General features: G+C 37.9%; 1 long non-coding RNA gene across 1 annotated transcript; it reads left to right on the top strand.

Annotated features, from left to right (window-relative positions):
- The first annotated feature begins 1,435 nt into the window (after positions 1–1,435).
- On the top strand, positions 1,436–2,036 carry LOC117579924. Its single transcript, XR_004573529.1, has 3 exons — positions 1,436–1,650; positions 1,705–1,881; positions 1,969–2,036. It is a non-coding gene; the product is annotated as an uncharacterized LOC117579924 (long non-coding RNA).
- Positions 2,037–10,775: the final 8,739 nt, after the last annotated feature.

Raw genomic sequence — 10,775 nt, 5'->3', positions numbered from 1 at the left:
CAAAAAAATAACACTAAGGAACAGATCACACTCTTTAACAAGTCTACAAAAAATTAACAGCATTACTTATGCGAAAATGTATACTTTCGGTCTCGATGCATCTTTGAAACTCTTCATAAAAGTTTCGTGATTGTTAGCCCTAAAGTTTTATATATTCGAATTGCGACTTACTTAAGACGTGATGTCTCAGCCACCTAATCGCATTCACTGGTAGCGAACGTGCGAGTAGAACTTAGATAAGTAGAACAATTAAAATTAACCGTTAATTGAAGCATAACTGTATCTCGAGATTTTCCAGAGGGAGTGTAAAGACAACATGTGTTTCCATGTGAAATATTTAAATAAAACGAATAGGGACGTTTCTAAGACGCTACGAACGCGTCCCATCTTTTTTACCCGGTACCCAATCTGTATATATTTACATAGATATATTCATACATAGTTAACTTCCTGATTTTTTAGAATTTTAAATTTTTTCTACATCTGTTTTCTACTCCTAAATCTACAAATATGTATGTATGTACATCCATCACGTCTCACACCAACACACCCTTTTAGCTCGCCCCTACCATAGAACGGAACACTGCACGAAGCAGATTGTGGAATTATTTTGTAACGTTTTTTTTAGAGGCAGCGTTTCTTTTTTCACATAACTTAAGTATCTTACATCTGGATGTAGTGATGCACCGTTTCAAAAATATTAAGCTTTAAAATGTAAAAATGTTGATTTTAGTGAGGTATGTATTAGATTTTAAACGTCCACTGTTTTTATGTACAGTTGCAGTTATTGGCCGACGTTTAAGATATTGCTTGTCAAAGTCTATTTAGAGACGATGGAGCTAAAATTGTTCAAATTGTACCTCACGCTCTCTCTAAAAAGTGCGTTAAAAAAATAAAAGATTTGAAAAATTCTTTAACAAAACTTCTGCCATGAAAACAAAAAATATTATCATCTAACCATTTCTAAGCTCCATATCTTTCAGAAAAAGTGGGTCTGGATCGAGTCAGCAAAATCGGGTCAAGTAGTGTAATAAATAAATTAGTTCCTGTACCCAGCGAATTTCTTGAAAGTACATCTGTTATCCTTTGCAAGAACAGAAATTCCCTATTACAACGCTCCAATCTCTCCGTCCAACTGCCTTGTCATAATCAATATACCCCATGAACATTTCAGTTGTTTTACAAGCAGCCGCGGGCATGACGTTCTGCCAATTTGCCCCTCTCCCAGAAAAAGCAGCATGTATTGGTTGCAATTTATATGCGCAGGATCGCTTACAAGCCAGCGAGTTGGGAACGCAAACCGGCAGCATTCATGGCCAGTTGCTGCTTTTGCCGCTTCTGCTGATGCTGTTGTTTTTGTTATTGTTATTGTTTGATGCATGCACGCTGATTTTTATGGTCGGACTAGCGGCCAGAAAAGAATTCCAACGCAACTGCTAAAGGAGATGGAGATGGAAACTAGGAATGGGACCGCGACCGAGACTGGGCGTTAACTGCGAAGTAATTGCGTATCGGCTATGCGAGTACATCAATTGGATTTGAAATTTGTACACATGTTGATGGATTCCTGTAGCCAGCCTATGAGAGGGGTACCTGGCTGACTGACTGGCGGACGGTCACGGTCTCAGGACTGCCGCTGTGCCTTGGATAGTAAGAAAAGGGAAGAACATTGAACCATTTGTCTCTTGATAATTATCATTTCAGTATGATAGCATCAATTTTCAAAAACATTTGATGATTTCTGGTGCCTGTGTCGGTCGTTAACGATATGTTGTCCAGGCCTGCCAAATGCTTCTCCGAGGCACCTGGAAACTGCTGATAAACAAATACGCTGTACGAAACAGAAGCCATAGGATGCATTGCATGGCTTGTGATATAAATGTGAGATTATAAGTTATTTCCCGAACAAGAAACTAACATACATTTCTGGCTATCAGTCTAATTGACTTCCCTTCCTCTTTCAAACAGTACACCCTAAACCCGTTGCAATTGGTGCATATTTCATAACCAAAAATTAGCCAATAAAAAAAAATCAAAATGTACGACTTTCCCAATAGTCCAAGCCATAACGTATAAAATCCCCACGAACGACAATAAAAGTATAAATTTTCCAATGGTATGTACACCGGTACGTGTGCGCTATATATAATATATATGTATGTTTACCAACCTGAAACATGTGTGGCTATATATGTACATTCATATGTACCTACAGATATTAGGGGCCACAGGAACACAAGCAAACACACAAAAATGGAAACACAACACAATAGCACGAATGGTGTGTACTAGGTGTCAGAGATAGCAAGGGAAAGAGAAAAATACTTTTCAAAATGTATTTATTTACATTGACATTTTCTGCTACTTGCGCAGTTTTCCACCAGTTTCCCCTAGCAGCGAAGCTGTTCACTTGAAAAATGCTAATAAAGCTTTTACCAGTCCTCACGCAGCTCCTAGCTCCTCCTCCGCCTACTTACCCCTCTCCATACCAACCGAGAAACACAGATGACAAATAATATATTGACTCAACTACAATACGGGCATTGTCATAGTACCCAGAAGATGTCGGGTTAGGGGAGTCCCAGCACAAAAGTATATGTGGGAACGGAATAAAGTGAAAGGAACACACATAACGGAAGAGTACCCGGTCGGAGGAGAGTATATTTCTGCACCTGTATTGAATCCTCGAGCTTGGCACGGAGCTTTAGAGGACGGAGAGGAATGTGGTTAATAATACTACGGTAGCTACGATTCCTTTGAACACAGTGCGGCATGAATGCCATAGCTCTAGGGAGTTTATAGTATGATATAGATATTTTGGGATATCGTCGATTTAAATGGTATCTTTCCCATGGGTCCAAAAGCTACGATTTGCGTGGAATTACGGACATTGATAACACAACTAGACAAATTATGACTATTTTGCTATGGCAGAACTTCTTTTTAAAGAATATTTAAAGTCAGGTATTTTTTGTAACGGTTTTTTACATAACCTTTTGTTTTATTTTTTCCTCTATTTCACATAAGTATCTTAAATCTAGTTTTATGAACTTAGACATTCAATAAAGCTGATAAATTAATCTTCAACGTTTACCAAAGTACTTTGTGGTTTCAGCTTACCGTTTAAAAAAATACCAAGCTTTTAAATTAAACAATTTTGATTTTTGTGAGTTAATTTTTACGAAAACATTACATTACAAACTGTACATTATGGAGAATTTGTTAGCTTTATAGAATGACTAAGTTCAAAACAATCAGAAGTAAGAGATTTAAGTTATATGAACCGAATTTTAAAAATTCTCTAAAAAATGTTTTTCCATGGAAAACCCAAAAGTAAGTCTGGATAAAGTAAGTAGTGTAATTGATGTTATCGAATTAATAATAATATCTCCCGGTAAGCCTGTAAACATCTTGCATTAGGGTTTTAGATATGTACAAATTTTCATATGCATGTATTCTCATTCAAAAGGTCGGTGTAGAGCATGTGGTAGGTTAACCGATTGAGTCACACAATTGTTTGCAAATTCTAAACATGACCCTATTTCGTATATTTGTGTGTACTTAAAAATTTGAATTTACATCGACAAAAGCTTTTTCTCGTCACATTTTATTCTTCCTTGTGTCTTACCCTTTTCTACATAGATTCCTTTCTTTCCTTCCTGATCCCTTGTTCTCCTATTTCAGCAACAAATGCAAGAGTTCGCTCAACAGTTTTATTTGTCTTTGAAAAACTATTGCTCTCCACTCCACCAACCTTAGGAGCATCCTACAACCCACACGAACTCCTTGCACACACTTGAATGATTTCCGAGGCAGGCGAACAATCCAGGGGTATAAAGTTATGGTTTCGGTATGCGGACAACGGATGGCCATCCGTACGCCAAGGAAAGCCAAAGTCTTGGTCCTGGCTCTCCCTCTCCACCTTTTTCGCACAATATTTGGAGCACTTGAACAATTTGTAACATGATAGACGGAAAGAAAAGGCAAACAAATCATTGATGAGTTTGTGTGTTCGAGTGCCCATTTCCATGTGTGCGTTGTCAGTTTTGTTTGTGTTTTGCTTTGCTTTTCATTGGCTTTACCGTACTGGACTATTCCTCGGGATCGGAAGGGGAGAAGCGAAGGAAAATTCACTGAATGTTTGTCTAAAATATTTGTAGGAAAATTAAAAAAAAAAGCGGAGCAGCATGCAGAAAACATTATGACAAGGGGATATTGAAATGAGTAGGGGAAGAAATGGTGGAAAACAAATTGTCCAGCTTTTTATTGTTGGTCTTTTGCTGAAGCATATGAACTATATTTTATGGTGCAGAAAATATCGCTCCACATACATAAATGTGAATATTATAAAATGACTATACCAATCAATACAAAATGAATTTGTTTTTAAATTCATTCATATCATGGCATCACATTTGATTAAAATCGCAAACAGTTCCAAACAACGTTAAAACAAAAACATTAAAGAACAAAAAAATTTTATTTTTTCCAATTTTCTAGATAACACTACCCGACACGATCTTTCTTCAAGGAGCCAAGCCACTTTTTATGACTTATTTTTCTATGCAAGTGTTTTTTCACATAACTTAAGTATCTTAGATCTGGTTGTGAAGAGCTTTTTATACCCGGTACTCGAAGAGTAAATAGGGTATATTTTATTTGTGGGAATAACGGTTGTATGTAACGCACAGAAGGAAGCGTTTCCGACCCCATAAAGTATATATATTCTTGATCAGCATCAATACCCGAGTCGATGCCTGTATCGAGCTGTCCGTCTGTCCGTCCGTCCGTCCGTCCGTCTGTCCGTCTTGTTTGTCGGCTAGTTCTCAGAGACCATAAGAGCTAGAGCCACGAAATGTTGGCGCCAGACTGCTGTATGCTCACACTGATACCAGTGTATTTCAAAAATTAGCCCCGCCCCCTTCCGCCGCCTGCAAAAGGGCGAAAACCTCCCAAATCTACAATTTTAAAAATAAAAGAAAACTAAAAACTCACTTCTCATACCAAAAGGCTCTTTTAGCTCGCCCCCCTCCCCTGGACGCGGTGGGTTCAGCCTCTGAAAATTAATTTCTTCAGTTTGACTATAATAAAGACTCAATCGGATCCCAATTTGGTGGATCTTCCCTACGGAATGGCGTTTTCGTTTATCTTCAAAATTGTGGCTGTCGGAGATTTTCGTCCTTCAGTGTGAGCATTCAGCAGTCTGGAGGATGGAGTTTTGGTGGCTTTAGCTCTTAGTCTCTGAGAACTAACCAAAAACAGGACGGACAGACGGACAGACATAGACTCGGCTATTGATTTTGATCAAGTATATATGTACTTTGTAGTGTCGAAAACTCATTACATAAATCAATTTCGGGCACAACAAAAAAATCCTATTTACTCTTCGAGTACCGGGTATAAAAAGCTGTTGGACGGGGTGGGGGTAGCCACTGCAAATTTGATTCTTCATTCTGGCTATAATAATGATCCAATTTAATCCCAATTCGGTGATCTGATAGATATGGTAATTTCCTACGGAATTGCATTTTTAGTTTTCTCTTATCTTAAAAAATGATTCATGAGATTTTTGCTCTTTGTGGAAACGTTAGGAGGCGGGGTGTACTTTTGAAATAAAGGTGTATATCACAGCAGTCTGCACAGCATTATATACTATATGGGCGTTACATATGTACATATGTGCATACATCCACTTTTCTGCACAACAAAAATTAATCCTATTTACTCTTCGAGAACCGGGTATAAAAATATCATCAGACCATTTCTAAGACGCATATCTTTCAGTTGGTTTGGCTCCGTGAGTGAAAATCGTGTCGGGTAGTATAATCCTCACACTGACCTTTCGACTATTTTGATTTGACGCGTTTGAATTCAAATGTTGAATACAAAAAATTCTCGTGTGAACTTTCCCTGCTGCTTGCTTGGATATTTTTTTATTATTTTTTCAATCACCAATCTCGTGCCATTAAATAGCCGTGGTTGGTTCACATTTCGAATATCGGAATAGCCTGTGGTTGAACCTTAAGTTTTAGTAGGTGCGGTGGCATGCCTGGTAAATCTAGTGAGTTCAAAAACTCTGTTGGTTATTTAACATCATCATTGCAAACTGTATCGACAGATACACAAATCTATTGCCAATTTTATGCTGCCATTTTTTTCATTGATAGCATATTTTCGATCGCCTCTATCCAATAATCGTTTTGCAAATGTAAATTTTTTAGCGGTATTATCTGTTGCTCCGAACAATGTCATTTGGAAGCATGAATTTAATTATCGAATGGTCTTCAGGAAGACGTTTGAATCTGCATCCGTGACGCTGAGCAAGCTTTAGAAACTCCCAAATTGGAGCTCTCGCAAGATCGAATAATCCAGAACCGGCCTTTCTAATGCATTACCAATGAAAATTTAATAAAAATTGTATTAACAATCTTGTAGATTTAGTAACATTTGTACTAACAATTAAATTGTCTTTTGTATTATGTTCAAGGTCAAAACTAAAATGAAAAGGAACTTGATTATTTTTTTTGGTATGTATTTAATATGTATGTAATATGCATAAAACATATGAACATACATATGTATCTACAAAAATACATATGTCTGTATTTCTAGCAATGTTTTCATTTGGAACCTGTACGTTAATGTTCAATTTCTAGACATTTTAATTTCTCCAGTGCACTGAAGAGCTCTGAACATGACATAGCATACTTTCAGGCTAAGTTTCTCATACCACTAAAGCATACTTTCAAACTTGTTCCTCCACTAGACTGCAACACAGTACATATTACATACATATTACATAGATTATAGACATATAATATTTTGAATTAAAACTATATGGGAATAGGAGTAGAAAAATAAATTACTGCTGGCCTAGGACTGTGGTTGTGTTCTTTTGTTAATATATAAAACTTGTTTTCCACATGACTCACTTGCGGTCACTGAGGTGCTGCTGCGGCATCGCGATGCCACATGTCGTTGGTGCAGCCCGGCCGAGTGTGTGTCGAAGGCTTTCTGCCTGTGAATCGGGGTGACATTCGAGAGCGTGCTCTCTGCCTCGGCAATACGAAAATTGCTTTAATAACGTTTACTAGTTCTGGTCGTCGATGATGTCGTTGTTGTTGTGGTTGCCATTGTAGTCTAAGGACTGGTCTGAAACCATAATATACATACACTACTCGACTAAATCCATCTTTTTTTCCGTCTTGACTTTTTCTGGTAGATATCGTGCATTTAAATTTTTTAATGGATTCGAATTTTTTGTCTGTGGCATAACTTTTTTTTAAGAGTTTGTAAAGTCTGGTTTTTTATACCGGGTTTTTTAGAGGTACCAATTGTTTTTTTCTTATTCATTCTATTAAGCATATAAATGCATCTATACAGTGTACCCAAACCCTTTGTGGTTTTAGCTTAACCTTTGAAAAATATAATAATTTCAGCTGCGGCTCAGTAAGGGAGTCCACGCTTCGCTAGTCGAGGCACATAATATTGATAGGAATTTGTTTATCAACTGAATAAAACAAACTTTAGTTTGGACGAAATGATTTCAGTGAGCATACAGCAGTCCGGAGCCAAAATTTGGTGGCTCTAGCTCTTATAGTCTCTGAGAACTAGCCGACAAACAAGACGGACAGACGGACAGACAGACAGAGAGACATGTCTCTATCGACTCGGCTATTGATGCTGATCAAGAATATATATACTTTATGGGGTCGGAAACGCTTCCTTCTGTGCGTTACATACAACCGTTATTCCCCACAAATACAATAACCCTATTTACTCTTCGAGTACCGGGTATAAAAAGTAACTGTTGGAGTGTTGCGCGCCCAACTGCCAGAGTATTTCTGGCTTCAGACTCGAAAAAAAACTTAACAAAAATACTAAAATTCAAAAAAATCCTAAAACTATATCGGTATTTAACGGAAAAATTCGCGTGTTTTGTGGTTTTTTTGTTTGGTTGAACAATTTTAGCTCATCCGTCTCTCCATAGATTTTGATGAGGAATACCTTAAACGACAATTAATGCACCTGTACATACAAATATAGTTGACATTGGATTTTATTTATTTTTCGACTTTCGAGTTTTGAAAGTTAAAATTTCGTATCAATACCTTACCGAGCAATACCTTAGACGATGCCCAATTAATGTACCTGTTCATTAAAAAAATGGACTTATGATTTTTTTTCCACTTTTACCGAGTTTTTGAAGTCAACATTTCGTAAGAAGTTCTCACAAAAATCAACATTTTTGCATTTAAAAGCTTAATATTTTTCAAACGGTAAGCTAAAACCACAAAGTACACTTTACACTGCACACTTTATAGATGCATTTATTAGCTTTATAGAATGACTAAGTTCATTACAACCAGATTAAGATACTTGAGTTGTGTAAAAAAAAGAAGAACTACATCTAAAAAATACCTTATTTTTAAAAATATGTAAAAAAAAGTTCTGCCATAGAAAAACAAAAATTATTATCAAACCATTTCTAAGCCCCATATCTTTCATAAAAAGTAGGTCTTGATCGAAGCGGCAAAATCGTGTCGAGTAGTGATATTAAATAAATAGAAATATCGAAATATTCCTCCTATTTCTTTATTATTATTTATTTATTATATTTAATATTTACAAAATTTTTTGACAATGGAACAAATTGTTTTATTAATATTAAGTATACACGATTGTATCCATAAATAATCTTGCATTCAATTTGTTCGAGCCCTATGTTATGACTTCGACGGACGGCCGGGGTTTGGGTAGACAGAGCAAATTAAAATCTTTATTCTGGCTGAAAGGGTGATCCAATCTAATCCCATTTCAGTGATCTAATACTTAGAAATGGTGTTCCCATACGGTATTCGTTTTCCCTTAAAAAATTATCCAGCAGAATTCATTAAATACACTTGTATCAGTGTGATATCACAGAAGTCTGGAGGCTGCAGTTTTGGTGGCTCTAGCTAATGTAGTCTCTGAGAACTAGCCAGATAACAGATAGGCAGAAATAGACTCGGCTATTGATTTTTATCAAGTATATCTCAAATGCGTTCTCTTTTGTAGTGACCAGACGTGTTTTTGTTTTGCGCTCCGTATTTTCCTTTATATTTTGAATAAACACCGGGTTTTATTTCGAAATAATTCTTCTATAATTATTGAATTTTCTTAACTATCTTAATACGCGAGTGCATGCCTATTATTTTGTTTAAAATTAAAATCGTATTCATTTGTGCGTCGGTTAGTTGTGTGTTTGTGCTTTTTCTTGTTGTAAGTACGCCCTCACTATTAACCGCTCTCTCTTGTAGTTGCGCTTCTGTCTTTCACTCTATAGCTCGAGTAACTGTTCTCCCTCTCTCGCTCTCAATACTTTCTGTGCAGTGGCGTGCGCTCACTGTTTTAGCTGCCGCTGCGCTTGTTCTTCTCTCCTCTCTGCGCTCATCTGTTTTCGATCCCGCTTTAAACTTTTCTTTAAGCAATTGGTCGGCACACTGGTCCCATTGCTATTTGTTTTGTGAAAATAATTTTTATTTATTTTATTTATTTATATATTCAAAATAAATAATAAAATAATGGAATACTTGGTTGCGTGCTCCGCTAAGGCTTGCAAAAAGCAGATCACCCACGACCAGCCGAGCATCCCTTGCTGGCTCTGCGATAACGTAGTGCACGCAAAATGTATTGGGTTCTCAGGCCTCGTGGGTGACGCAATTTCGAAGCGTAATGGTCTGCATTACAGTTGCGAGGAATGTCGGTCTATCGAGAATGACATGGTCACGTTTATGAGGCAGACGCGAAAGGGCTTTAAGGAGCTGACCGTGGACTTTAAAAAGCAGTACGATCGGCTTCTAGCCATGGAATCTCAATTCAGCAGTTTTAAAGTGAATGAGTCTCCTAGGCGCAAAAAAGTCACTCCTCGTGATCTGCAAGTGCCTGTCCCTCGACCGCTCGCTGCTGATCAACTGTCTCCGTCCACCCCGATAGTGCAGCAGCTAATTTCGTTCGCTACTCCAAGGGCAACGACAACTTGGTGATCAAGTTTCGGCTACCGAATCGATCATCTCGGAGAACATGCAGCCAGTTAGTACTGTAGCGTCCGTGTCTGTCGAGTCCGTTCCAAAGCCCATCCCATCTATTTCGATCCCACCAGTTAATAAACGTCCCGTACCACCGGATATTGCCGTCACAGGTACCAGATCTGTGGTGCCAAAACATCTGGTGGGAGTCCCACCAAAGCGGCAAGTTTTTGTCACTCGGCTTGCCCCTGACCACACATCTAATGATGTAACTGCTTTTATACAAAGCAAAATAAAAGCCGTTGGCTTAAAGGTGGAGAAGTTTAATTTCTCATATGCCAGGGAGATATCCTCTTTCAAGATTAGCGTGTCTCCAACTCATTTCGAGACCATTTGCTCTTCCAAATTTTGGCCAGAGCACCTGGTTGTGAAAGAGTTTAAGGCTAAGAAGAAAAATAGACCCCCCATAACACTTCCGAGTAGTGAGGCCAGTGGTCCTTCCTCCTCTGCTCCATTCCCCTCTTCCCATTGCAATTCCTTGCAGTCAAAAAACTAACATCCCTCTTTGTAGCCTATCAAAATGCTCGCGGCTTACGTAGTAAGCTGAGCACTCTTTTTATGGATAGTTTCACATTTTCATCCCATGTTATTGTGTTTACCGAAACCTGGTTAAAGCCGGACATTCTTAGTTCCGAAGTTTTGGCAGATCGGTACACAATTTATAGGAATGATCGTTCGTCTCGACGTGGAGGAGGGGTTCTGATTGCA

The sequence above is a fragment of the Drosophila guanche genome, unplaced genomic scaffold, assembly GCF_900245975.1.
Source record: "Drosophila guanche unplaced genomic scaffold, DGUA_6, whole genome shotgun sequence".
NCBI lineage: Eukaryota > Metazoa > Arthropoda > Insecta > Diptera > Drosophilidae > Drosophila > Drosophila guanche.
The sequence above is the reverse complement of the archived record's forward strand: the minus strand, read 5'-3'. Positions and strand labels throughout refer to the sequence as shown.